The sequence below is a fragment of the Camelus bactrianus genome, chromosome 15, assembly GCF_048773025.1.
Source record: "Camelus bactrianus isolate YW-2024 breed Bactrian camel chromosome 15, ASM4877302v1, whole genome shotgun sequence".
Taxonomy (NCBI): domain Eukaryota; kingdom Metazoa; phylum Chordata; class Mammalia; order Artiodactyla; family Camelidae; genus Camelus; species Camelus bactrianus.
The window spans coordinates 18,281,300-18,305,878 of record NC_133553.1 but is presented as its reverse complement, the minus strand read 5'-3'; the positions used below and the strand labels follow the sequence as shown (position 1 = coordinate 18,305,878).

The window sequence follows — 24,579 nt, the reverse complement described above, 5'->3', positions numbered from 1 at the left end:
TAAGTGTGAGATTAAGTGAGAGAGTCCCTAAAAGTGGATTCGGACAGTGTCAGTGCTGAGTGAGTACTAGGCATCACCATTATTATTATGAGTCTATCCTTTAAGGCCCAACCTGACGCTAATCCGTCTACAGTTTCTGTTGTGCTGCCCCACCCACGCTGACCTCTCCTCTTGGGGTTTTTATAGCATCTTGTCTGCACTCCACACCCTCGTTCTCCATTTAAAACCCTCTGGCTTGATCCTGGATGGTCTCAGATCTGTGAACTCTTCCCAGCTCTGAAGGGTCCCCAGAAAGACTCAGCAGAGTGCATGACACAGAGCAAGGATTAAGCGAAGTGGGCAGAGGGGAACGGGATCAGCTGTGAGCTCGTGAGGTCAGGCACGTGTGGAGTTGCCGCGTGCTGTGTGACCGTGGCCTAGCCCTGTTCCAGCGCAGAACAGGTTTGAAACCATCCAGTTAAACCGGATGAGGCGAGCAGACACAGGACAGGTGCTCGGCCACCGCTGCATGCACGAGGCCAAGGGAGCAGGGATGCAGCGGTCCAGGCAGCTCCATGCTGGGTGGGCCCGAGGTGCGAAGGGAGTGCTTGATGAATGTTTTTCAATAAATGAGGCCCCTTGTTAATTCTGGCTGACCTGGGGAAAGGTCACCGAATCTGGGCCAAGTGTTTGGAGTTCGGATGATGGCAGGTGGAGGCTTCTGCTTTCCAGCTGGTGTCTTCCCTGCATTCGGCTCACGGGCAGGCCTGAGAAGAAGGCTGGCGGCAGGCGGGGAGAAAGCAGAGACCCTGGCAAGCAGAGAGGGAACCACGGCTCCCCCTAGCACACGGTCAGCTGAGGGCCCACCTTGCCACTTGGTGCCCTGAGCAGCTGTGGAAGGAGGGAGGAGGGGGTGGCTGCACCCTGAGCAGTGACCTCAGGTGCTGAGGCTCTCTGTCCGCCACAAGCAAGACGACTTCCTGGACCCAACTGCAAACCCTTGTCAGCTCCTGCCAAGGTGATCAGAACAGCTCGTTCAGAAACCTCCAGGCAGGAGCTGCCACTCCCTCATCCACATGTGCTTTCGGAGCATCCGTTGGGTCCCGCAGGGCCCTGCAAGGCACCCGGGGTGGGACAAACCTAACCCAGGATTCCTGGCCCTGCCGGTCCTACCGTCCAGGGCAGGAGCTGGGGCGGTCCAGCCTCCCAGGGTGAGTGGAAAGGCACAGTACTTTTGATGGTGTCACAATGGCTGGGAGTGGCATGGACCTTTAGCAGGAGGGGCTCAGCCCTCCTGCGGTTCACAGACAATACCCCAGGGTAAAGCATTACCCTGGTCAACTCCCCCTTTGGGAATAACTAGCTCAGTGGGAGAGCTAAATGTTAATCAATTAACCACACAAGTAAGTGAATAATTACAAACCATACTAACTGCTATGAAGAGAACAGTACAGGAAGCTCGGAGGGGGAACAACACAGGCCCTCTCCGGGGTGGGGCGGAGGGGGCGTGAGGAAGGCTTCCTGAAAAAGCAGTGACTGGGCTGAAATCAAGGGCATGAATGGGGCACTGGGTTGAAGGGGTGAGTGCAGGGTGAGGCGTGGAGTCAGAGAAAGGGGAGAGAGAGGGAGAAGTTGGCTGAGGCTAGTCACTCCGGTCCTAAGAAGACAGGTGAGATTCTGGTGTGAGTTTCCTGCACGAAGGGGACCTGACGGCACCTGAGGCTTGGAAAGGTCACCCTGGAGGGACATGGGGGATGGACTGGAGGCAAGGCTGGGGAGAGCCCGGTTAGATGGTGCTGCGCTGCAGGGTGGTGCTGGCTTGCACGGGGGGTGTGGGTGAAGAGAGAAGACCAAGGGGACAGCCTCTCCAGATGCCAGGAGGGAAACAGGTCTGGGGGTAGATTAGATCCGGGGCAAGAGTCAGGACGGTGGCAATGACAGCCAGGTGACAGCGGCCACTTGGTAAGTCACAGACGCTGGAATCAGAACAGTTCTGGGAGGGACTGTTAGCTCCGTTTTGAACCAGGTAAACCTGAGATGCCTCTGAAATGGCCGAGAGGCGCTTGCGAAGACTTTGGCTGCACCCCGCTGGGGGCAGAGGTGCCCTTGTGGTGGAGGGAGGGCTTGGGAGAAGTTGGTACGGGAGACAGAGGCCACTGGTGGGGGCAGGCTCCCCGGCAAGGGTTTAGGAGGGGAGACATGTCTCCATCGAAGACTTGAAGCGCCCTGAAGGTCACGGCCAGGTAGAGGGAGACGACTCAGGCCAAGGGAGAAAGAGGAGCAGGAGGGAGGGACAGCAGGAGAGGGAACTGCCACAGAAGCCAAGTTCAATGGTCAGCAGGGCCTCCTGGGCTGGGAAGTTGAGTAAGAGGGTGACTGAGAACCGTGTCTTGGATTTAGAAAATGAGGTCACTGGTGACGTCGGCCACAGCTGAGGAGGCGGCTGGGGGTGGGCCGGTGGGCGGGGGGAAAGGAAACGGAGCAGGCGCCGGCACTTTGAAGAAGTGTGTGAGGGGAAGAGGGGAAGCAGGAGGACGTGGGGTTGTGGGGAGGCGAGCCTTTGCCTAATTGTGGGGGGGGGGCGAGGTTCTCCATGCCCCTCACAGAGCGCTGGGAGAGTCGCGTGTGTGCCCTCTGCTCCACACCTAACACAGTCGCCCTCACACAGGGATTCTTGCCACGTGACAGTCACCCTGATGAGGAGGGTGGTGCTGTGACGGTCCTTACTTCCCAGCTGAGGCCCAGAGTGGGTATGCAACTTGCCCAAGGCCACACAGCGAGTAAGCAGAGTCAGGATTTAACCAAGCTAATCAGGTGAACAGTTAGCCACAGAGTCTAACTGAAGAGTTGTCTTCAGCATTCTCGCCCTGGTCTGTCCCTCACCAGTCATGTGCTAGGGTTCATGGAGGGGACCCTGCAGCATCTTCCCGACCCCACGCTCCGTGATCACACCGCAGGGTGGGAGTATTTATACCCTGAAAGCTCGCACAAATTGGAGCTATTTTCAGTCCCTTGCAGAGCCAGTCGTTACACATTTACCAGCACACAAACTGCTCATCCCAGAGGACACAGAGGTGAACCCGGGAGAAGCCCTCCATCCCAGATAGAGTGGCCCAGGGCCTCCTGGCTCCCTCAGAGGGGCCTGCCCACACCCACCCTGTGGCCGGGAGATCTACCTCTGAGTCCGCGAGACCCCGTTTGCTGAGCTCTAGGGCGTCAGGAGGGAGGCAGCTCCCCCTGGGGAGCCCTCATGGCCCAGTGCTGCTGTCTGGAGCCAGGCTGCACTCATGCAGCAGGTCTGGGCGAGCTGCCTCCCTCCACCTGTCACCGCCCACCCGGGGGCCTTTCCTGTCCTTGCCTTTCCCTCCTGGAGCCCAGAGCATCGGCCCAGAGGGCGTGACCCAGACCCTCAGAGCCCTTGCTTCTACTTGCCAAAACGTAGCACGGTTTTCAGAAAAGAAAAGAGGGCAAAGGCAGAGGGCTGCCTCCTGCCTCAGGGCGAGACCCTGAGCTGTGAGGCCGATCACAGAGCACCTCCCCGCACGGAGCTCCCGCAGACCCTCCGTCCTCCCAGAGAACCTGCCGTGTTCACTCCGTTTTAGAGATAAGGGGGCTGAGCTGCAGGAAGGGGAAGTGAGTGGCAGATCTGAGATTTACTCCGGGCGGACTCCGAGGTCCCCGGCCTGGCTCCTGCAGCCCCGCTGCGTGTATGGAGGGGGGCTCGTGGGTCACACGGGCTCAGGACCATCATGGGGCCGCAGACGCTACTGCCACCCCAGACGCTACTGGGCTGGGTGGATGGGGGGGGCCAAGGCTTCCCCTTTCTGCCTTCCAGGCCCCCAGGTCCCAACCTGCAGCCTGCAGCGCCCACCCCCACGTGACCGCCGGGCTCCTACATTTCCCCATTCAGCTGATGGTGAGTGCGTGCTATTTTAAGCCCACATGGAAGTATTTTTTTTTTATAAGGACCATCTGCTACCGGCCCCAGCCCAGATGATACAGTTAGAACCTACCCACAGCATCCTCTCCCGCCTTCAGACAGTTCCAGGAACAAGGGTGAGTCAGTCGCCCAGCTGAACTCCCGTCTTGCTACCCCAAGAGGTGGCCCTGGTCCGGTGCCAGCAGAGGGGGCCGCTCACGCCCCAGGGGCAGGTGCACCGCGCTGCTTCTCAGAGACAGGAAGGGGACCCCCACCCCTCGCAGGGGTGCGCCTGCAGAGAGAGCCAGAAGAAGGCCTGGGAAAGCCCGACTCGGCGCTTCTCAGAGGAGCCCCTTTTCCCTCAGAGGCTGAGATGCAGTTCATGGGTTCAAGAGCAGACGCTGAAGCTTGTCACAGAGAAGTGGGCGGCCAGCAGTCACCTTCTCTGGCTGTCCCCAGAAAAACTCTGCATCGATTTTGGGGTGCAAAGAGGCTGGGTCTCCTCTCACTGGGCTGCGTGGGCCGGTGTCCACCCCGGGCCATGGGAGGATATTACGAAACACTGAACGCGGCCCCTCAGCGCTCACCTCTGCCCACCTCCCCTCCCTTTCTGTCCCTTCCCGCACCTAAGGGCTCCCTGTGCCATTTACCTCGATGTACAGCACAGAGACTGCAGTCAGACCTTGAATCTGGGCTCTATCCCTTATAATCTTGTGACCCAGGGTGAGGTGTACAAATCCCCCCTATTTGCTCATCTGTAAAATGGGGGTAATCTGACCTGCCTCCTGGGATGTCTGAAAGCATTGAATGGGGTGATGTAGGGGAAAGACACTGCTGGACTATTGCTTTCTCTCTCGTTATGCACTTCAGAGGGTATGTCCTTCGAATTGGCTGAGAAGCAGCAAGAGGATTTATCTGAGAGCTTTGGGTGGGTGTGTCTGAAAAGCAGTGCTTCCCTGCTGCGCGTTCTCAGTGGGCCTGGGCGCCCTCTCCTCCTGGGAGCTGGCCCTTTGGCTGCCGGAACCCTGGTTAAGAAATGCATGGGCAGCAGCTGACTTGATCCCCACGGGGTGGCCCCAGCCGGCTGTTACTTCATCACAGGCCGGATGGTGAGAAACGTTGCCTCTGCTGCTGCTCGTGGAAGGACCTGGAGCTCCCAGCCAGGGCCTTCCGTGAGGCTGCTGGCTGCCTCCCGGCCTCTCCTCTCCCTCCGGGGCTGTGGGCCGAGACCTCACAGCCGTACCCCCAGACCTATCTGGTGAGCGCAGCCCTGGGCGGCCTGGGAGTGCCCCGCGAGCAGGCGTGGGGCTGAGGCCTGACAGCTCGACTTCCTGCCCCTGCGCCTGCCTGCTGCCACTCCTCGGAGGCCTACAGTTGATCTGTGGTCAGTGCTCCTACCCGTTTCCTGCCAGCTGCTACTGGGTTTTTAGTCAGCGCCGATAGCTCTGGTAACTGGGAAAGGACCGGGCTGCGTGATTCACCGGCTCTCCCCCGGCGCGCGGAGGGACGGCACCTCCCCTGTCCCCCGGGCCTCCCCCGTGAGCCCCTGTGACTGAGACACAGAAAGCGCCCGCACGCTCATCGCCGCCTGAAGGCTGATGGTGTCTGTGTGCGTGGATGCGTGCGCGGCCTGGGCGTGTGTGCTGGCAGGGGCTTTTTTCTGAATGCACCAGCGCCGAGGGAGATGGGCCCCTGTTTTGAGAAGTCAGAACGTAACTCTAAGCTGAGCGTTGCCCCTCTCACGGGGAGCCCCGGGCTCTCTCTGAGGTGTAACCACAGTGAGCTTGCCGTGGTCCGGATGAGGACATGGTAGTCACACTGAAAATTTTATTTCCTGGCGTTTCGGAAGATGCAGAGGAAAATCCCCCACTGTAGCAAAGGACTCTTTCAAATAGAAAACTGAGAATGTGTCCCTTCATTTTTTCCTTTATGCTGTGGGCCAGAGTTTTGAATTTGTCCACGATGTTGGTGAGCATTTGGCTAAGTGTCTTTCATCAGCTCGAGTGTCACTTCTGAAGCACAGACTCGAGTTTAGAGAGCAGCCTCTCTGCAGGGTGAGGCCGGGACGGGCAGCACCCAGGAGCCTGCGAGATGTGCAGAACTTCTGGCCCCTCCCGGCCTGCTGAGCCGACTTTCTGGACGGGGGTCCCAGCTGTCAGTCTGGGTTTTAGCTGGCTCTCCAGGAGGTCTTGTCTCACCACCAAGGGTAAGAAGTCACAGACCTCGCTGGGAGATTTCATGGATGTTATTGACAGATCCGGGTTGAGACGAAGGCACACGGTGCTCCAGCGCAGGATGGAATGATTTACTCCACGTGTATTTACTGCCCACCCCGTGGTACCAGGCTCTGTGCTGGACACAGCAAGGGACCACCTGGCACCCAGAGCCCAAATCCTTGTCTTCAGGGGTCCCAGTCTGGAGGAAGCAGAGGAAGTCAGCAACAAGGATGCCGTCTAATCTGGAGGAGCTCCCTAGACAGATATGGGTGGGGTGCCCGCGGGGGTGCTGGCGGGAACGGTCGGGGACACCTGTACTATTTCATCAGGGTGGGAATTAGACGTATGGGAGAGAGAAAGTTGGGTGATAGCCTCAGATGGTTTGGGGTTTATCCCAGCTCTGAGGCTGTGTAGTGTAGCAGGCTCAGACAAGTCCTCTCAACCTCAGCTTTCTCATCTGTGTAATGGGCTGAATGATATTTCCTTTCTGATTGTGTTGAAACTCAAGTGAGTTAATGCTTGCCAAGTGCTTAGCACAGGCCTCACTCATCTTCATGAAGATGATGGCATCTGAGGGCAGTGGGGAGCCACTGAGGTTTTTTGGCCGTAGGTGACACGAACAGAACACTGTAATCACTCCTAGAAATGCCTTGTCCATTTAGGCCAGTAGAGGCTCTTTGTTGAGCATAAGACACACGGACCGATAATATTTCAGGCTGTAATCAAGTTTAAAATGTGTCTGAGAAAATATGTTAAATCCTCAAAAGCTCTCCCCTTCCTCCATCATCATATTTTTGGATCCTAAAATCAGCCAAATGCAGAATCTGTCCACTTTCCAAAGCAACGTGCCTTTGGACTGAGAACAAAATTGCAGAACAACAGTTGATTTTTTTCCCTCTGAAACAGTCCCAAGGCCCAGAATACAAGGAGACCTTGACTTCCGAAGCTCGTGCTTCTCGCGGCAGCTGACCAACCCGCTGCCCTCGGACAGGATGAGTTCTGGAGGTTCCCGGCCAGTGGCCTGCTTTCTTCACACCCTGGCAGGGGTGGCTCCGGGCCATGCCCAGGAGACAGCTGACCAGGGTTGGTTCTTCTCAAAGACGGAAAACCTGGGGAGAGAGGGGAGGAGTGGGTCATGGGGAGGTAAGCCCCGGAGCCACCACTGTCCCCGGGGTGTTCTGGAGGAGCTCTCCAGAATCCCTCCCATCTCAAGGCAGCCGCTACACAGATGTGATTCATCCGTCCTACCCATGACCGCCAGGCACTCCACACACGTCTGTCTTCAGAGTGCCTCTCTGGCGGGAGAGCAGGCGTTTGACAGATGTCGCATGATGAGACAGGAGATGAGGGCGGGCTGGAGTAAACCAAGGTCCTCACCGTGGCTCTGCTGAGCCAGGCAGAGCCAGCCTCAGCTCCCCGGGAAGCTTCCTCTCTGGCCTTAGGCTCTTCTTCCTGAGCAATCTCTACCTGCTGGCCTCGGAAGGAGGGGGACGGCGTTTCGGGTGGGGCACCTCGAAGCACCCCGACGCCCACATTTGGAGGCGACGTGGGCAGGCCAGGTGCATCGCAGGAAAACGCGTGCGGCAGCTGCACCCACATCAGAGGCGTGCGGCCCCGTGTGGGAGTCCAGGGGGCGTAGGGTGCTATTCCCGGCGCGGGCGCTGCCTTACTGTGATACGAAGCCTCCCTCTATCTCGGTTTCCCCATCTCTAAAGTGGGGCAAGATCTAACTTTTCTGGTTCCACAAAAGCTCACAGGCAAACCACTTGGCTGGTCAGGAACCTGGCCTCCCTGCTGGGCCCTGGGAACCAGACCTTCCCGATTCCTCCCTGAGAATCTATCTGGTGCTGCCTCCACTCAGGTTCTAAGAGGAGGTGATCCCATTAGAAGGAGCGCTCCTGGTTTCCAGGTAAAGCATCCCTGTGGCTCTCACAGCTCCAGCCGGCCTCTGCACCACCTCCCAAGTGCCCTTTCTGACCCACAGTTGGTTTCTGCCACTGTCCTGTTTAACTCCCCCTAAGACCTCTGTGCAGAAACATTCAAGGCTCCTGTTACCCTCCTGCCCGCCCTCCCTGATTTTCTGATGTAGACCTGCCAGCTGCACACGACAGCTCCCAGTTCCTCAGTCAAGCCAGGTCCTTTTCAAGTCCCAGTGACTCTGCCAATGCTGTTTCCTCTCTGCGCGCCCTTCCCCTCGGATCAGCTCAGCAAACTCCTCTTCATCCGTCAGAACCCAGCTTTGTGATTGTCCCCACCGGGAAGCCTTCCCTGACCTTGTATTCTGTCATCCTGAGGCTCAGAATCAGGGGGTGGGGCGCTCCAAGGCTCACTCCTGTCCACCCCTCCCAGACAGGCTGGCTGGAGTGCTTCCGGCTTTAGGAGAGCAGGAGCGAATTGAACCTGCCTTGTCCCGCTTTGCTGGCAGACTCCTACCCCTCAAAAGAAAGTCTGGAATTCCTGTTCCAGGAAATCCCTGGGTCAGGAAGGTGGGAAGCAGGGAGGGACAGCTGTCAGGAGGCAGAAGACAGGTGGAGATGCCTATTCTGGTTTCAGTCAGATTGGAGCTGGGTGAGAAGGACCGCTGGGAAGCGGTCAGCAAAAACCAGTCTGAATGTGGTCCAAGGGCCCCGGGCTGTGTGTGATCACCTGGTGCTGATGCCCAGGGTTGTTCTCGGGAAGGTGGGAGGGTGCTGGGGAGGGGCCGGCGCTCCCTGACATTTCAGCGCAAGTCTGCCCCAGCAGCAAGCATAAGGAAGGGCCCGAAGGTGATCTGATGCCAAGGATCCTTATGTCTGGGCTGAGCTGTGCCTTCAGGAAGGCAAGGAGGCCGTGAGAAAGGGGAGGCCTAGCTGAACAGGAGATAAAGCCAGGGAGGGGAGGGGCCGGCAGCCCATCCTATTCCTGTCCCAGGCTGACAGCTTGTGACATTCAGATAGCTCCCTAGGTCTGGTTTTTCCTGTTCCTGAAGTTGCTGCAGCAGGACACACGGCTCGGGCAGGAGTGGCCATTGGTGAGCGTCGCCGGGGTGTGTGTGTGTGTGTGTGTGTGTGTGTGTGTGTGTGTGTGTATGTGCGCGCGAGTTATGTCTCAGTTTAAAGAAACAGGAAATTCAGGATTTGTATCAGCACCACATCCCAGGCTCCTTGTTTCCTAGAAAGGAAGGGCAGATAACACGGAGCCTGGGCCCCCACTGAGGCTGGGGCTGGGCCGAAGGAAGGGGCTTCGGGGTTGGCCTGGCCTTGGCCTGCGGCAGCAGCTGGCTCCTGGGTGCCTGCTTTCTTCTCTGCTAGAAAAGGACCTGCTGGAAAAAGCCTGGAAGAAGTCGGGTGGGGAACAGGCTTGGCTCGAGAAAGTTCTGGACTCTTGAGTCTTGTCAGGTCTCCAGTCCTGGTTGCCTCCGTCCTGGGCAATCAGCGAGAGTGACAGGAAGGGTAACTCTGGAGCAGAGGGAGGTTACTTACGGAGGGTGAGAGGGGCCAGGGCAGCTGTGGAGGGTCCTGGGCCCCTGAGCTGGAGCCTCAGGTTCCAGAGTTAAGGCAGTGAGAGCTGGGGGGTGAGTTGGGGGAGCTGTTTCCTTCACAGCCTGGAAGCTGAGGCCCCGGATGCTGAGTGACTGGTCCAGCGTCCTGTGGTACTCAGCTGCTTGATGTCACCAGCCTCCCCTCGCAGCGACCTTCCATTAGATGGTCCAGACATCCCGACTCTGAGTCTCCGAATGCCAGGCCGGGCACCTGAGTGGGCTGGCGCCCCGCCCATCCCCCGGGCCGCCCCTCAGTGCAGGGCCTGGGGCCGCTTTGCGCTGGGGCATCAGGGCTGCAAGCACACGGGGGCCGGCTGCTCGGGCCCTGACGCAGGGCACAGACCCCGCGGTGCCTCCAGGCAATGTGGTCTGACTTCCTGGGCTTGGGGGCTGGTCTTGGAGCTGGGGCTCCTTTGATACATCTCTGTCTCTATCTGCTGCTCTTATTCTGCTCAAAAGAGCACTGACTTGAGCGTCTGGCTTGGAGGCAGCTCTCCCCCACGGGGAGGGAAAGGGCCCTGAGTGGCTGCTTGGGTCCTGAGTCCCGGCTGCTGGGCCCAGGCCTCTCCCTGGTGTGGGCTCCCTGGAACTGCACCCCAGAACTCAGACCTCAGGTCTCCCCCCAGGCCCTCCCTCCCTCCAGGGGCTCTTGGATCTCTGACCCCCTGACCTCGGTGCTCTCTGGCTCCTGGTGGTGGGTGAGCACCACTGGGAGAGGGGCCGGGGCAGAGCCTGGAGGCCAGAACAGCTCACGCTGCAAAGTCTCTGTGCACTGATTTCCCCCCAGCTTGTTCCACTTTTAAAAATAGCTAATGAGGAAATTAATTTTGTCACCCAGATGTATTTGGTAAAAACATGTCAGGGAAAGACAATTAACCTCTACACTGATAAATCCTTCCCAAATTAATGAAGTTAATATTTGAAGATGTTGAGACATTCATCTGGGGAGAGAGGCCACAAAAGCGAGGCCCCTCCAGGCAGAGAAGGAGAGACACAAAAAAGAGGAGAGACAGACAGAGAGGAAAGGATATACTAGGAGGAAGAATCAGGGGAGAGCAGGGTAGGGAGGTGGGAAGGAATGGCAGAGCAAGACAGACAGACAGATGGACAGAATGAGAGAGAGAGGCGAGAACATGTGTTTAGAGGGAACACGGCTATAATGTCTTTCGAGAATTTTCCATTTTTCCAGGTATTCCATTGCAATAGATTTTGGGGCAGAAGACCCGACAAACAAAAGCACAGGATGAAAAGAGTGGAGTACTTGTCAGGGTGGGCTTTTCTAGCCCACATTGATGCAGTCTTCTCTTGGCTCCAAGATTTTGGATTCTTCTTCTCATTAGAGGCAGCCAGGGAGCGCCGGGCTGTGGGAAGCGGCCGGCCAGCAAGAGATGGCACGGTGGTGACTGCCGTTTTCTCTTCCTGTGTTTTCCTGGAGGGTCACAGAATCCTGGCTGGAGGAACCCTCAATTAATACCCACCCCCCAACAATTCAACGCCTCTTCTATCTCTTACCCTTTTACCCCCGGGAACCAGGGAAAAGATGAGACCCCCTTGGAAGAGGTCAGCCTCTGCCTGAGTTGGGTCTTGTCACCCCAGGCTGGGATTGGAGTGGAAGGACAGGTGGCCTTATGTCAGAGAGAGGGACAGGTGGGGGGTGTGGGCAGGCTGGCACCCACGTGGGCAGGGGCCAGCACAGCCAGACCTTTGAGTTCCTGATCCTCCGCAGCCTGAACCCCCACTGGGGATCCTCAGCTCATGAAGCGAATCCCAACCTGGCGCACCTGGAACTCGGATTGAAATGGAAACTTCGTTGGGGACGTTTGGCCTTGGACCCATCGGGGAGAATGGCTGAGGCTTCTCTCAGGCTTCAGTCCAGACTCTGCTCCTGAGGTGCTGACAGGCAGGAGGCCCCTGGGGAACCCAGACGTCACATTTTTCCCAGAGGCCCAGGCTTGGCCTTCAGACCCCAGCCAAAGACGCCGCTTTGCTCTCGTCTGTTAAAAGACCCTTTCTTTATTAATTTCTTCCAACTGTGTGAAATGCAAACAGGACATGAAGCATCCATCATTCCAATCCTGTCAAGTTACTAGTTCTGGGAAGCAGAGGTCAGGACCGGGGCTGGGGACTCGTGTTGCCGTGGGGAGCCTTTCCATCCGGAGGCAAAGAAGTGGGAGAGACGCATGGGACTGTGCGCCTGCCCAGAAAACCCAGGGGCAGCGACAATGACCAGCCCACGGCAGGGCCCAGGAGGCTGAGCTGGAGTCGGGCCTGGGCCGCCTTGTTGGAAAGCCGAAGGGGCCGGAGGAAGAGTTCATGGTGTGGAGACGGGAGGGCGCCGGCAACAGAAGAGGCTGGCCTGCTTGTTTCTACACTTGCAGAAAAGCCAGCCAAGTTGCTCTCACCGGCACGGCGGGCACAGACAGAAGAGGGCGAGACATCAGGTATCTGGAGTTGGATTTCTCCTAATCTAATCTTCCCGGGGAGTGACAAGCGTGCAGGTTGCGGGGAAGCGATGGATGTCACCCACATCCAGCTCCCTTAGACCGCTGCTCGGCTCTGCGTGCCCTCACACCCTCTGCCCCAGAAAACAGAGGGTGTTTGTCTGGATCCCTGAATCCCAAATTGGGTGGATCAGGGCCTCCAAGTGGTGGCCACACACAGAGGGTTCAGAGGGACCTCTCAGGGCTCAGGCCCACCCGACAGTGTCACAGCACCCAGGACTGAGAGGACAGGAACCTCATCGGGTTTTGCAGAAGACCCCAGGGTGGGTGAAGAGGGCTGCTGGCCAAGGCTCCAAGTCCATGTTGGCCATGGGGAACTGCAGAAGTGGTGAGAAAGGGAGGCTTGGTGAGCAGGTGAGGGCTGGCGGTGCTGGGTCTGGGTCCAAACACCCCAAAGATGCCACCAACTTCTACACAGAGCTCTGTGCCCCCACATACCTCCCACCCCCAGCCTCCTGCCCCCAGAAAGTAGGAAAGACTGAGAAATTAAAGCAGGTGGAGGGGGAAGTTTGGGGGATGGTGAGCCGGTGGGATGAGTGTTACGTCTGCAGGAACCTGAGTGCTTCTCTCTCTTCTGCTCTGGACAGAACTCAGGAAACAGGCCCCGACTGCAGCTTGAAGGGCTGGATTAGAGGTACGGGAGAGGATTTTGCCAGCAGGGGTTGGGCGCAAGCTCTGAGAGCTGGGCGGGGGATGCTTTGTAGCCGTGATCTGTTCTGAAGGATGGATTCCATGACATCTGAGGGCATCACCCCGGAGTCCCACAGGTTTGAGTTCCAGCCCAGCCACCGGGCCAGTCTAAACCCCAGTCTCCCCATCTGTATATTAAAATAGCAGTGTCTACCTTGTGGACTTACAGGGATTAATGTATCTAAAAATATGTGCTTTTAGTTCAGAAATACTGTGTGAGTGTTCCCGCCCCATTACACACACGTGTGCACAGCAGGTGCTCTGCCCAGACACGGGGAGGTGCTCTGCTCCTCTCTCCCTGTGCCTTCCCACCTCCTCCTGCACCTTCCCAGCCCACCTGGCCTGGGTTGAACTGGAGCCCAGGGCACAGGGGACGGCTTACCCTGTCTCCTGATCTCACTCGCCCTGTGACCAGGATGAGAAGATTCTCAGGGAACAGGATGAGAAAAGGAAACAGTGGGAGATCCTGGGGCGAGAGTGACCAGTGAAGCAGCACCCGCTGTCTGAGATCTCCTCCTCTGACGGCAGCTCACACGGGCGGACCCTTGCTGAACACATGGGACTGGATGTCCAGCTGCCCCAGGCCCTGGGGAGAGGTTTCATGGACCCCCCTCAGTTGATCCAGCCCCTGCTCAGAGGGTGCTGTGGTGCAGGGAATTTCTGGCGGCAGTGGCTTCAAGCCTGGGCGCCCCTCGCGCCCCAAGTCCCTCAGCAGAGGACGTCTTGCTTGCAGCCTCCACCTGGGCTGGCCTGGCCTCGTGGGGGATGGAGCGATCCTCCAGCTCCGGCCTCTGCTGACTCTGGAGACCAGCCTTTGCCGCTCTGGGGGGTTAATTCACACCATGCAGGGAGGAGGTTGGTTACAAAAGGGAAAACAGTGGGGAAGTGGCAGAAGTTTAAGAAATCTCACAGGGCTCTGCCAGCTGGGGCTCTGGTTCCTGATTCTCCTGCTGAGATGGAGCCGGAGGCCGTGGCCTCTGCCTCCCCCTCCCCCCAGGAGCACACAGTGACCCTGACTCAGCTCCTTCCACAGGGGTGACCGTGGTCAGGGGTCAACTGCGTTTCCAAGCCGGTCTGGACTGGACGTCTCCTCCTCAGGGAGGTCAAGAGACAAGTGACATGCCAAAGTTCACAGGGTCAGCGGCATGCTGAGATGCACCCCAGGGGCAGGACGGCGCCCGGCTCTGCTCTGCCCGGGGCCTGGATCTCAGCCAGGTTCTTCATCTCCAGACCCCAGTTTCCTCACCTGAGACACAGGCACCGTCAGAGCTCCGGGGCGGCTGCATTGGTCTGCTCAGGCTGCCGTAACAGAACGTCCCCGACTGGGCTGACACCGCACAGACGCACGGTATCCCCGCTTGGGAGGCTGCAGTCCCAGATCAAGGTGTCTGCAGGGTTGGTTCCCACTGAGGCCCGTGAGGGAGAACCTGGTCCGGGCTGTCTCCCCAGCTTCTGGCGGTTTGCTGAGCATTTGTGCCAGGCTCTGTTCCATCGGCTTTACATGGAGCCTCGGTGGCTGCTCACGCCCCGGCGCCCGGACCTGCCTCCCTGTGTTGGCTGTCGGCCCTTCCCTGGTGCGGACTGGCCTCTGGCACCAAAGCCAGGTGCTGACTCTCAGCATCTAGCAAGGCGCCCGCTGCTCCTGCCTAGCTCTAGGGACCCCTCCCTGTCCCGACCCCAGCTGGGCCCTGCCTCTGTGACTCCAGCCTATTGATTGTTTTTTTTGGGGGGGGGTGATGGAAATGTTTTATTTTACTTTATTTTCTTATTTTTATCGCTATTATTTTCAGCCTGTTGACAGTTTAATCCTCCCCCCACCACCCCACCAAGTGGGGCTGGGCTTTGGACAAGGCTGGGGTCTGAGGTAGCTGGGCTGGGCTGATACAACTCTGGGGTGCAGCCCGTCCATTCAGGGAGCTCAGGGGCTGCCAGGGTGCCCTCGGCCAGGGGGACCCCGCATGGCATGGCTGGTGTAGGGGTGGGTCGGGGTGGGGATGGAGAGCCAACTTTCCCCCTTTCTCTTTCAAATTGAAAAAAGGGAATGTGAGGCCCCAGCCCGAGCACCTCTTGGAAACTGTCTCTGCCTCCAGCTGCCCTTCCTACAGCCACCCTGAGCTGTGATTAACGGCTGGGAGGGACAGTGGGTGGATGTCCAGGGGGGGATTCCTCCTGCAAGACATCCGGGGCACTCCTTGGAGACCTCTTTCAGGGTGAAGTGATTATGCAATGGCCCACGCAGCCAGTTCCCAGAGGAGATGGTCTGAGGCCATGGTCATGGTGACCCTCTCCCCGGCGACAGACTTCCACCTGCCCTGCTCGGTGGCTAAGAGCTTACACCCCTTTCCAGTCCCTCTTCACCAGAAATAGAGCTCTCTTCTGTCAGCTGCTGGGCCTGACCTGCTGGCCGTGTCCCCTGGAGATGCAGAAGGCACCACGGAGGGCAGTTTCCCCAGAGGAGCAGGGTCAGCGCAGCCAGGACAGGAGGAAATAGGCCCCCTCCACTCCCTCCCTCCCTCCGTCTCTCCCTCTCCCTCCTTCTCTCCATCCTCCCTTTCCTCCCTCTGTCTGTCTGTGCCTCTCTTCTTTTCAGCCCATTCTTTCTGTCTGTCAGCCCTTTCCTCTCCCTCTGTCTCTCTGTGTCTCTCCACCTCTCTCAGTGGGATTCCTGTGTTCCCTGCTCGCACACTCACCTGCCCTCCCCAGCTGCCGGGGTCTGTGTGAGACCCCGAGGGTGTGCCTGCCGGTCTGCCCTGGGGGAGGGGTCCCTGTGGGAGCAGACCTCTCTTTCCTGCAAACGAGGGACAGTGAGGAGCCCGATGGAGAAGTCCTTTCACTCAGAGGCCCATCAGCCCAGATTCAGCCCGGTGTCGAGGAGAGGCCGGAGCCCCAAGGGGACCCTTCCTCACGACCTGCGATGCTCCGCCTGCATCTTGAGCGGGGAAAATACTTTCTCTTTCCTTTTCACTTTGAGGCAACTTGGATGTTGTTCTTGTGTTGAATAAATTCATCTAAAATTTTTTATGGTTTTTGTTTCAGATGTGCTTGCCGTAAATATTCACTCCAAATTATCCGAAGAACAGTCACCGTTTGTCCCAGCGTTGACCTGCGTGTCGTCTCCCAGGGCTGGTGGCGGCTGCTCCCTCCGTGGGTAGGGCTTCAGCACCGCGGAGGACTGGCCCCCGCGGTCCCTTCCCGCCGGCTCATTACCGTCTGCTCAGGGTGACCTTGTGGCTGACTCCGAGGGAGGGGAAAGAACGAGCGGGGACGGCCTGGGCACTGCCTGGCACTGAACTTGATCGTGGTACCGCAGGCCCCAGGACGGGTATGGGGAAATGGAAGCCCACCCTCCTGCCCGCCCCGGGGCGGCTGCCCCTGCCTGAGCCACTCGGCACGTGGCCGTCCCGCGGACGTCACCTTGGAGCCGACGAGCTGATGCGTCTAATTAAGTCCTGCTCTCCAGCTGACAAGTACCAGCCCCGCTGCAGAGAAGATCGGGGCCCCCCAAGGGCTTCCCTCTGGCAGGGCTAAATACTAATGACCTCTCTTTACTCCGTGATTATTCAGGGTCAATGACGGCACCGCATCCCAAAGCGAGCAGTCAGTGCCAGGAGACACGAAACAGTGTGTAAACTGTAGTGTGCTGCCCGCCGGCCCCAAACTGTGGGAGGGATTGTCGTCGCCGGGGGAAGGGGCCCCTTTGTTACCAGGTGCGCCTCCAAGCTGCGCCTGCGGGCTGCCGACCCACGGGGAGTTTCCGGCTGGAAGGGAAGGGACGCAGTCTGCCCGGCCAGGAAGCTCAGGAGAGAAGCTCCCTTTGAAGCTGAGTCACAGGTGGTTCAGACACGACACACCTGAGCAGAGGTCGGCGCCCTTCAGGTGGTCACGGCTGAACAGACATCCACAGGGAACCCAGGATGCGCCGGGCGTCCGGCTGGCCCTGGAGGGGAGCAGGGGTGAGAGACACAGCCTGCTGTGTGTGCGGGTCTAGACTGGACCCGGGGGTTCATGTCAGAAAACTGCCCTTATAAGTGTGTGTGTGTGTGTGCATTTTGCACACTGGGGGCAGTCCCTACACTGACAGAGAGTGAGGGGACTAGCACACGGCAACGATGAAAGATCTGGTTTTAAATGACCCCCCTTCTTGGCACACGGGGTCCACGCGGCAACAGCTCATCGACTGAGACGCCCGCTGGACGCCCTTGGCTCTGGTTTCCTTCAAGAGGCGACTGAGGTGAAGGTGCCAGCGTGAGGCCTGGGGCATCCAGTGTGGCAGGTGGAGAGTACATCCCAGCGTCCTGATTAGTCCTCAGTAATGGAGGAGCGGGTCTGTAATTACGACATGAGGTCATCTTAATTAGAATGACATAAAGTAATGTCTAATTAGGCATTATCCCGTTTTTAAAGACTTGTCAGATTCAAAGGCAAAATCTTCCAGCATCTCGGTGGTGAACTTTGAAGTTCTCCATTGGTGTTCTTTGTCTCTCTGCCCCCTTGGCGAGGGGCAGGGCCGACCAGCTGCTGGCCTCCAGTGAGTGCTCGGGCCCGTGTGCTGGCCCTCCTTGGCACCACCTGCACGCAGAAGGAGAGGCAGGGGTGGGGGTGGTCCAGGTAAGGGTCAGGAGGGGCTTGTGGGGAGGGCCGGGCTCCTTCCTTTGCTCTCAGGCGCCCTCCTTTTCCCAGGAGGAAGTGTTACACGGGATGAAAGAACAACATTGGGAACCAGAATAGCCTTGCAGGACCCGGTCCGCCCGTGAACTTCCCTGTCTCTCTGACCCTATCTTTCTTCATCTGTGAAACAGAGCTGGTCTGTGAGTGGAGGTCGAAGAGGGTGGTTGGAACAGAGCAACGGTTCTTAAACAAAGTTTCCAGAAAACTCTGTTCCTTAAGCTGGACTAAAGGATTTTGCTACTAAAATCAAGTAATAAAGGTTCTCCTTGGTTTGTAGAGACAGTGACATCAAAAGCTACTGGTGGCAGAGGACCCCCGTTTTCCACTTACCACAGGGGTCACTCATCCTGGGTGTCCCAGGGACACCGTCAGAGCACCTGTGTGCTAGCTGGAGGCACAGCTTCTCCCAGGCCTGTCGGGACTCTGGGCAGTGAGGGCCTCCCCATCCCATCCCTCTCACCCTGGTGACCTCCGGCAAGGCTGCCACGTTGGCTTTCCCGCCAGTGGCCCCTGGCCAGCTGGTCACAGTGTCTACTGGCCCGCTCTTTGGGTCCTGTCCCTCTCCGAGAGTGACAGAGCCCTCCTTGTGTCCCCCACGTTCCGTGGGCTTCATAGAGGATGATGACAGGGTGAGGGGCAGGCCGACTGCATCCTCGCTTGGCCAGGAAGGTGCTCCTTCCTCCGAACCAGGTGTCCCTCCGCCTCCCACCTCACCCCGTCCCTGCTGTTGAGACTGGGAAATGCAGCCTTTAACACCTCGGGCTGAGAATCTGCATTTGGGGTGTTTCACCTTTGAGGGCTTCCCCCCAATAATGGGGAAGTTCTCCCCTCACATCTGCATGAATGAAAGGCTAATATCAGAGGAGGTCTTTCCAGACGTCAGAGATCTCTCAGAATGCGAACACCAGCTGTTTCCAAAAACAGACTAACTGGAAGCCCAGCTCACCTACTTTGGGTTAGGTTTTCGTACTGAATAGGAGGTTCTCAGTTTTAAGTTTCTCTTCCATAAAGTTTAAACTGTGGCAAAATACACACAACATTAAAATGGCCATCTTAGCCATTTTTAAGCATGCTGTTCAGCGGTATCAAGTTTCTCTTCCATAATTTTTAATGTTTCATAACATGTTAGCACCTGACCATACGACCTTCTTCTATGAGGTAGAACAAAAACATAAATTCTACTTTTTAAGTTGAATGAATGAATCTGTGCTTCTACAGACAGCACCGTCCCCTGGGGGCCGTTGTCACCAGACGTCATCGCTCAGCCCTTTCCGGCTGCAGCTCTGAATCTGACCCAGGTTTGGTGGAGACCCCGGCAACCTCTACTTCTTAGCTCTGTGACTTCAGAACAATGTCTTGGTTTTCTTGTCTGTAAAATATAAATAGTGAGACTTCCCCTGGGGAGCGTAGAATAAGATGATAGTACTCAGAGAGCAGCCAGCACCCACTGGCCTGGGAAGGCTGCGTCTCGCTATGACTGCCCTCGGGTGGCCTGCAGCAGCCTCTTAGCCAAGCAGGACGTGCTGAGCGGGCCGAAGCCTGTCGGAGCAGGTTAAAAACAAATGAAAGTAACCCCAGCGAGGGAAACTGGGTGAAAACTACCCAGGCCTGAAGCCGATCGCTGACCTCCTGCTTGGTAAAGTCGACCTAGACTATCCATTTCCCCTTTGTGGCTTCACTTAATAGGAAAGTCCCTGCAGGTGTGAGCTGAGACTTACAAAGAAGGTTGGGAGATAGCAGCCTGGAAAAACAGTTCCACCTATAAACACCTGTGTTCACAAGTGCTGTATTTGTACAGCTATTTTCAAACACTGTTTACACACACCTATCCTCTCACCCCGCTCCGGTGCGTTGCCTGGCATCTGCGGACCCGCTGGCCCGGGGCCAGACTGCCCGTCGGAAACGGCTCCCCCTTCCCCCCGCCGCTCGGCTCGGAGCCCAGGTCTTCCTGGGACCTCCTGTGGCCTTCGTGCTCCCAGGGTGACCTCTGGGAGCTCAGCCCAGTCAGGTCTGAGACCTCAGTGTGGCAAGGAGGGCCTCTTGGGGGCCTCTTGGGGGACAGTGACCCCAGCTGGACGAAAGAGGACACCTGCCCTTTTCTAAGCTGGCCCAGGTCACTTTGCATTTTCACACCCACAGGAAATTTGAGCCCCTCAACCACCTGATTACAACAGCCATGCAGGACTGCCTGGGGAGGGGGGAGCCGCCAGAGAGCCAACAATGAGACCTTTAGAGGTCCTGTGGACAGAGGAGGAAATGCGTTCAATGCGGCCCTTTTTCATTCCATAAGGACTCTAGAATTTGTTCAGAATTCCACCTGACTTCTGACTTCCTTCATGTCTCACCTTGGTGAGTGGTTTCACCCCTACCTGCACAGGAGACTCACTGGGACCTTCTGAACGTCCGACGTTCAGGCCCCAGGCCCAAAGATGCTCGTTCACTTGACCCAAAGTGGGGCGCGGGCTCCAACCCATTAGAGTCCCCGATTAGTCTAAGGTATGGTGAGTTAAGCACAGCCTCCCCGGTAGGATGGCTAGACATATTTATTTACAATAACCCTTTGACTTAGAATAGCTGTGCTTTTACAGAAAACTTGCAAAGATGGCACCGAGAATTCCCCCGCCTCTAGCCTGTCCCCGTCTCGCTAATGGGGACATAGCTGAAGTCACTGATCTCAACTCAGGCTCCGGTGTCCATCCACCACTGCTAACTAGACTCCGTGGGTTATTGGGGTAATGCCAGCTTTTCCTGAGTCGTCCTTCTGCCCTTGGGGATCCTTCCTCACATTGAACTGTCACGTCTCCATGGCCTCCCCTGGCCTGTGACAGTTTCTCAGACTGGCCTTGTTGTCTGTGACCCTGATGGTTTTGGGGGCACATATTTTGTAGAGTCCCTGAGGTTTGGGCTTAGCTGATGTTTTTCTCGTGCGGAGACTGGGTGATGGGTTTTGGAAGGAATACCCCAGAGGCCAAGTGACATTTCCATCCTGTCACAGGAAGGCAGGTCTCAGCACAGGACTCATCACTGCAGATGTGGGACTCGGTCACCTGGCTGATGGAGGCAGTGTCCATCCTCCAGGTTCTCCACGGTCAGCTCAGCCCCCTTCCTACATGGTCCTCTTCGGAGGCGAGTCACCGGGCACGCCCACACCATTGCGGAGGGCGGTGTCCACTCCATCTCTTGGAGGGAGTGGTATCTATGCCAAGTCTGTAGAATTCCTTTGTCAGGGTGCATTATCTTTTTTCCCCATGATTTATTTTTCCACTTATTTATTTATATTGGTGTGGACTCACAGATAATTAAACTTTGGATTATAACCCAATACTCCGTTACTTTGTTGCTCACAGTGATCCAGAGTTGGGTGCCGAGAGCTCTTTCCAGGCGGCAGCTTTGTCCCTCTGAGGTGCCCCATCCTTTTGGTTTCCAGGTACTTCCTCACTGAAGAAGAGAGGCCCGGGCTTTGCAGAGCACCTGCTGCCTTCTGCTTGGGCATGTCATTTGCATTTTCATTGTTTAATAATAACCACTCCTTCCTTTCCTTAACACACTCTCGCTTCCTCTCTGACTCACAGTTTTCACTCTTGTCCCAGGAGAGGCTTCACGGGGTGGTGGAAGGACCACGGGTGGAGAGCCAGGTGGAGTTTGTCCCCCAGTTCTGCTCCTCCCCAGATGTGTGACCTAGAACAAACTCCTTCACCTCCACCAGCCTCCAGTCTCTGATCCGGGAGAGGAGCCAGCACTGAGTATATCAAAGGAGGACTGTGAGCCTTGGGGACCAGCGTAGACAGGGCCAGCTTCACGGGAGGTGCCCGTATAAGTAGCTTTGCCATTTTATTCCTGCCTCGGGCTCTGCTGCTAAGTGACCATGACCTTTTTGATCTCTTTGATCCTCAGTTTCTTTGTCTGTAAAATCAGGGGACTGGACCAGGTGGTCTCAGAAGACCACCCCCCTCTTCCCGATGTTCCATGTGGGCCCAGATGCAGCTGGCTGGTGGGAGTGGGCGATGTGGGGAGAGAGCAAGAGAGGGGCCAGCAGTCATAGCACTGGGAACTCAGCAACCCAGCCTGCGGCCAGCCTGAGTCTCATACCGGAGTCAGCTTGGCAAATCTGCCAGTCAAACAAGACAAAACTTTACGCTGGAAATGTAAGCCCACATCTGGGCTGCAGCCCTTTCTTCCTGGCCACTCCCAAGTGTGTTTCAGCTCTTAGCATGTCCTGGCTGGCTTGGGCACAGGCTGGATATCCCAAGCCAGTCTGATTTGCTGGGAGGGAAATGTGTCTGCCCTCACCAGCACCCACATATGCACGCATGGGTCGTGTGTTCTCAGGTATCTGGTCTCCCATCTCTGTGTGGCCATTTCTACCCAGCGGGGATACTTGTCAGCTTCTGTCAACAAGTGGGATTTGGGCTGGGGTGTGAGGTTGGGTTTCTGGTGTGAATTTCTGAGGTTGGTTACAGGTGCTGAAACCAGGACCAGGGCCTGGCTGTAGGTGGGGTGTGGCCACCCCCTGGGCTTCCTGTGGGAGCCGAGCCTCGGTCACGGATGGGGGCCAGTTCACCAGAGTAGGAAAGGGGCAGGTTGGGGTTGGGGGGGGCGAGTGGTCTCTGGAAATGGCATGGGCAGGGCCCAGGGGAACAGACCCAGGTTCCCACAGCTTGTCTAGTCTAGCACGGGGTGGCGGTGGAGGGGGGCCTGCTTAGAGCAAGTTTGGGCTTTAGTCCCAGAGGAAGAAGTTCAAAGGTACTTACCCAAACTGGGTCACAGGTTAATGGGAGCCCAGGGCTCTGGCCAAGGTAGTGGATGTCGCAGGATTCAGGGCTGGGCAAGGGAGTGAGAGAAGGAAGAGGGGAATCTGGCTGTGAGTCCTTGGTGATGAAGGGCTCGGAGAGATGGGGGCTCAGGATGTCCAGTCAAGGGAGGCGGTGGCAGCAAGGACAGGACCCAAGGGGACAGGTCTACTGGCCTCGCATTTGTACATATTGCATAAATCAGTACTGATGTATCACCACGTGCGCATAAAGATGCATCCAATGAGACGTTTGTGGAAGTATTGTTTGCAATAGGGCAAAATCGAAACAACAATAATGTGCATTGACATGGGATTTGGGATCTATAATGTGTATCTATTCAGTGGGATACTCTGCGGATATTGAAAAGAATAAGGTGGGCTTGTAGGAATCAGTGGATTAACACTGGTGAAAAAAAAGAGAAAGCTTTATTTTTCTCATGTAATCCCACATCTGGAGGGAAGCAGTTGCAGCTTACCAAGGTCTTCAGGATCCCAGTGCCTTCCTTTCTCATGCCACCTTCATGAAGCGTGTTGGCTCTTAGATCCTTACGTTTATTTTCTCATGGTCCCAAAATGGCTGATGCAGCTCTAGATCACACCCAAATATAAGGACTAAGGAGGGAGGGCAGGTCAGTGCCAGACACAAATATCTTTTTCTTTAATCTGGACATTGAGGGCTTCCCAGATGCTACCTGGTCTCTCCTTCCCCTGGCATGGGCCATCTCACCCCCCAATCTCATTGCCCAGAACAGGGTCTCAGCTGTCTGTCCCAGCAGCAGAGAAGGCTGGAGAAGTGAGTGGCTTTCCAGCCACCATAGCAAGGAAAGGGTGTCTGAAACAGCTGTCAAGCTAGCCGGCAAGCAGCACTTGCGCTGCGCATGGGAAGGGCTCAGCGGGAAGGGTCTCCGGGGGTCCTGATGGTGGTTGCCTCTGGGGAGCAGGATGTGAGATCTGAGGGGAGAGCGGCTCGATTTTTTATTCTATGTCCTTTCCTGCTCTGACCTTTTGGTTACCAGGTGTATACGTGACTTTTCCATTGAAAACATACTTGAAATCAAGTTAGAGCCTGGGGAGATGCAAGGGATGCCCTATGGCAGGCGAGACCACTGATTCAGGAGACAGTCTGGAGACGGCCCGGGGGCTTCTGTTTGTGGGGGGCATGGCTGTTTTTGGGGTGCCTGTGGCCAAGTCTAAGGGTGAGTGTGCTGAAGACTGGGTGTGTGGGAAGACCCTGGTGCCTGGCATCTGGGGGGTGGAGGATGGGGCGGGGGTCCCCCAGTTCACCAGCAGGCGGGATAGAAGGGGGGCAGGTGCAGGGAGCTGGGAGAGTTGGATCCCCCCATCTTTCCAACATTTACTTGGTGAGTGTTCGTGACTATCTTGCTGCCTCTTCTTCCAGAAAGCAGTGTCGAACCGAACTTTTCAGGAAAACCCCTCCCTGCCCTGCTGGAGACACTGACATATGTTTCTAATTCTGCTGACCAACTTTGACGGCACAGCATGAAGCAGACATGGGAAGAGGATCTGAATCAGTCCTTGGATCAGACACCTAGGGCGGCACTGGAAGAGCGTGAAGGAACGTGCGCTTTTGCTTTTCCTGAAGGTGGTCTCACTTAGGGCGGGCAGGAGGGCATCTGCGCCCCCACACATGGCTGCGCGGAGGGAGGTCCAGAGAGGCGCGGAGGCCAACAGGTCAGCACCGCCTGAACTTTTCCCTGCTCGGCGAGTCGTCTGAAATGACTCCTCACGGGGACATGTCATGGCTAGATTCAGGATAGGATTTCCTCTGTGGACCAGAGAATGGAAGAGTCTGACCTTGCCCTGGTTTTAAAATTGACCTGCAGGATTTTGCTGAAGGAAAATGGTTCCCTGGCTCTCCATCAATCAGTCTAGGGGAGGTTTTATATCTAAGATGGGATGTACTCTAAGTATGAGCCCCTAAAATTCTCTTTAGTAGAGCATCACTCTAGAGAGAGCCTGGCATCAGGTTCGTGAATACAAAAGCCAGCAGAGGGTGGCACTCCAGTGCCACCCCGACAGCTTGTGGGCATTGATGGTAGATGCCAGAAAGGATTTATAAAGACTCATAGATTTTTCAGGTAGCCAGTCCTTACACTCACAGAGCACACAAATTACCTGGTTCTGAAGACCTACAGCAAATGTATCAGTCGGAGCTCACTGCAGGAAACAGAAACTGCTCTAGGTCTGTTAAGCAGAAAGTGTCTTAATACAGGGAATTTGCTCTTTACAAAACAGATGGAAGGGCTGAAGGAGCAGGTTCTAAGCTGGGTCAC

The 24,579-nt window shown here is 56.8% G+C and overlaps 1 long non-coding RNA gene across 6 annotated transcripts; it reads left to right on the top strand.

Annotated features, from left to right (window-relative positions):
* Positions 1 to 1,478: 1,478 nt before the first annotated feature.
* On the top strand, positions 1,479 to 17,771 carry LOC105076042 (uncharacterized). 6 transcript variants are annotated; one of them, XR_012499192.1, is made up of 4 exons: positions 1,479 to 1,648; positions 3,946 to 4,035; positions 11,361 to 14,209; positions 15,862 to 17,771. It is a non-coding gene; the product is annotated as an uncharacterized LOC105076042 (long non-coding RNA). The 6 variants fall into 6 exon arrangements; XR_012499190.1 differs by lacking the exon at positions 3,946 to 4,035 and adding an exon at positions 3,815 to 3,895 and having other exon boundaries at positions 1,480 to 1,648; XR_012499191.1 differs by lacking the exon at positions 3,946 to 4,035 and having other exon boundaries at positions 1,483 to 1,648; positions 11,361 to 12,075; positions 12,723 to 14,209.
* Positions 17,772 to 24,579: the final 6,808 nt, after the last annotated feature.